General features: G+C 41.0%; 1 long non-coding RNA gene across 1 annotated transcript in view; it reads right to left on the reverse strand.

Moving 5' to 3' along the window:
• Window positions 1-984: 984 nt before the first annotated feature.
• LOC133623875 (uncharacterized) overlaps window positions 985-3272 on the reverse strand; it is a 127098-nt gene continuing 124810 nt past the window's right edge. Inside the window, exon 3 of the long non-coding RNA XR_012051192.1 lies at window positions 985-1183. This is a non-coding gene — a long non-coding RNA (uncharacterized lncRNA). The remainder of the gene's footprint in view (window positions 1184-3272) is intronic.

Here is a 3272-nt window from a genome sequence, read left to right on the forward strand (position 1 = left end):
GTTTTACTAATGGTTTTCAATGTTGTAAAAATGTGTAGAATAAACATTACATTTCAACATTTCTGTCAAAATAGATTTGCGTCAGCCTGCGATACAGTCATATTGATAGTAGGCTAATATAGACACATCATGTGTTGCCTTCATTATAACACTTATATAAGACTTTTAAAGTCATTTTGATAGTAGGCTAATATAGCTAACAGACACGTACATCATGTGATGCCTTCATTATAACACTTATGTAAGACTTATAAAATCATTTTGATAGTCGGCTAATATTGCTAAAATAAACACTTAAATCATGTGTTGCCTTCATTATAACACTTTTATATAAGACTTTTAAAGTTATTTTGATAGTAGGCTAATACAGCTAATATAGACACTAACATCATGTGTTGCCTTCATTATGACACTTGTATAAGGCTTTTAAAGTGATTTTGATAGTAGGCTAATACAGCTAATATATACACCTACATCATGTGTTGCCTTCATTGTATAAGACTTTTACAGTCATTTTGATAGAAGGCTAATACAGCTAATATAGACACTTAAATCATGTGTTGTAATCATTATAACACTTATATAAGACATTTACAGTCATTTTGATAGTAGGCTAATATAGCTAATATAGACACTTACATCATGTGTTGCCGTCATTATAACACTTATATAAGACTTTTACAGCCATTTTGATAGTAGGCTAACACAGCTAATATAGACACATCATGTGTTGCCTTCATTATAACACTTGTATAAGGCTTTTAAAGTGATGTTGATAGTAGGCTAATATAGGTAATATATACACCTACATCATGTGTTGCCTTCATTGTATAATACTTTTACAGTCATTTTGATAGTAGGCTAATATAGCTAATTAGCCACTTACATCATGTGTTGCCATCATTATAACACTTACATTATATAAGACTTTTACAGTCATTTTGATAGTAGGCTAATATAGCTAATATAGACACTTACGTCATGCGTTGTCTTCATCATAACACTTTGTGGAGGGGGGGGGGGGCGTGGCCTGCGGACCTGCAGCAAAGCGGGGTGTGCCAGGACCGGCTTCGAGATCAGCGACAGGTGCGTAGATGGCCCACCAGGGCCTGGTTATCTAATCACCTGTCGCTCTGTTAAAAGGCAGCAGCCGGGAGGAGAGAGTGTGGGAGCTGGAGGAGAGCTGGAGCGAGAGGGAGAAAGAGAAGACAATTGCTGAAAAGCACCTGACAGACTTAATTGAGAAAATAAACCCTCATAGGGAATCTGAACTTGGCTCTCATGTCATACTTGCCAACCTTGAGACCTCCGATTTCGGGAGGTGTGTGTGTGTGTGTGTGTGTCAAGTATTTCATGTGTATATATATATATATATATATATATATATATATATATATATACAAAATACTTGACTTTCAGTGAATTCTAGCTATATATATATATATATATATATATATATATATATATATATATAAGAGAAATACTTGAATTTCAGTGTTCATTTATTTACACATATACACACACATAACACTCATCTACTCATTGTTGAGTTAAGGGTTGAATTGTCCATCCTTGTTCTATTCTCTGTCACTATTTTTCTAACCATGCTGAACACCCTCTCTGATGATGCATTCTGCTTCGTCTCCTTGTTGTGTGCGCAGTTGTGCACTGCACTCTCTAAAAGCCCTAGATGTTATTGTCACATATGCATGCACAGTAGATGGCAGTATTGTCCTGTTTAAGAGTGTGACAACATTGCTGTTTACCGCAGACAAACTGCTTTTCGGTAGACGGAAACGTGACTGCTGTTGTTGTGTGTTGTTGCCGCACTGGGAGGACATTAATGAAACTGCCTAACAATAAACCCACATAAGAAACCAAGAACTCGCCCTCGATCATTCTCCAGTTATAACGTGATTGGGCAGGCACGTTGTTTATATTGTGGGAAAGCGGACGTGAGAACAGGCTGTCGACACGTCACTCAGGTCCGCATGGAGCTGGAGGGGGCGTAGCCTCCAGCTCGGCCTGAATTTCGGGAGATTTTCGGGATAAAATTTGTCCCGGGAGGTTTTCGGGAGAGGCGCTGAATTTCGGGAGTCTCCCGGAAAATCCGGGAGGGTTGGCAAGTATGTCTCATGTCGATGCTTGGTGGTCCGAAGAACCCCCTGGAGGGCAAACTCCACACACTTATATAAGACTTTTAAAGTCATTTTGATAGTCGGCTAATATAGACACTTACATCATGTGTTGCTTTCATTATAACACTTATATAAGACTTTAAATTTTTTGCGGCTCCAGGCAGATTACTTTTTTGTACTTTTGGTCCAATTTGGCTCTTTCAACATTTCGGGTTGACGACTCCGTCCTAGTTGATGCTGAAGTGCACCACACCCTCTCACGTTTGTTTTCCGATTACATATCCCGCAGCTCCGTTTTCCGGCGTCTGTGCGAGCACGTCCTCTCACGGCCGGCGCGTGTGTTTGTGTGTTTAGTTACACAACAAGGACGAGACCCGCGTTGTTTCGCCTCCTTGAGTTTGCACAAAATCGCATTAGGCCGAGTGCCCGAAGGAAGGCGGGGAAGGGGTTGGGGGAGGGGGGAAGCGTGGCGGATGCAGGGAGCGATCGCGGCGGCAGGTGGGGGACTCCCGGCGCAGACGCTTTCATAACAAATCCGAGGGCCTCCGCTAAGTTTCCTGTTTTGCCTTTTTTTTATTGGCCGTACAGTCATCGCCACGGCGACACAGGCAGGAAGCACAGCAGCACTGCATGATGGACAAATGGGCAGGAAGATTAAAAACCGTGAGTGGAGAATGTGCGGATGCACTCCCTGATCTATTTCAGTCTTTGAAAAACACACACACACATCCACTGAGGGTGCTTCGCAGTCAGACTTTTCTACTCTCACTATGTGATGTGTTTTGAATTCCTTTCCTTTCCTTTCCTTTCCTTTCAGGAGTCAAACAATTGAAAAATGTACAGTACAGCAGTGTTAAAACTGTCAGGGTAGATAGAAGAACAAAACAAACAATACTGACCTATTTGATTCTATTAATACCAAGGACATTTTGGGGCCAGCTATTAAGTCGTCTGTTTTCATCGCACAATTCCACAGTATTCTGGACATCTGTGTTGGTGAATCTTTTGCAATTTGTTCAATGAACAATGGAAACAGCAAAGAAGAAAGCTGTATGTGGGAAGCGGTGTATTGCGGCCGACTGCAGCAACACAAACACAGCCGGTGTTTCATTGTTTACATTTCCGGAAGATGAC

This window comes from Nerophis lumbriciformis, linkage group LG26, assembly GCF_033978685.3.
Source record: "Nerophis lumbriciformis linkage group LG26, RoL_Nlum_v2.1, whole genome shotgun sequence".
NCBI classification, from domain to species: Eukaryota; Metazoa; Chordata; class Actinopteri; order Syngnathiformes; family Syngnathidae; genus Nerophis; species Nerophis lumbriciformis.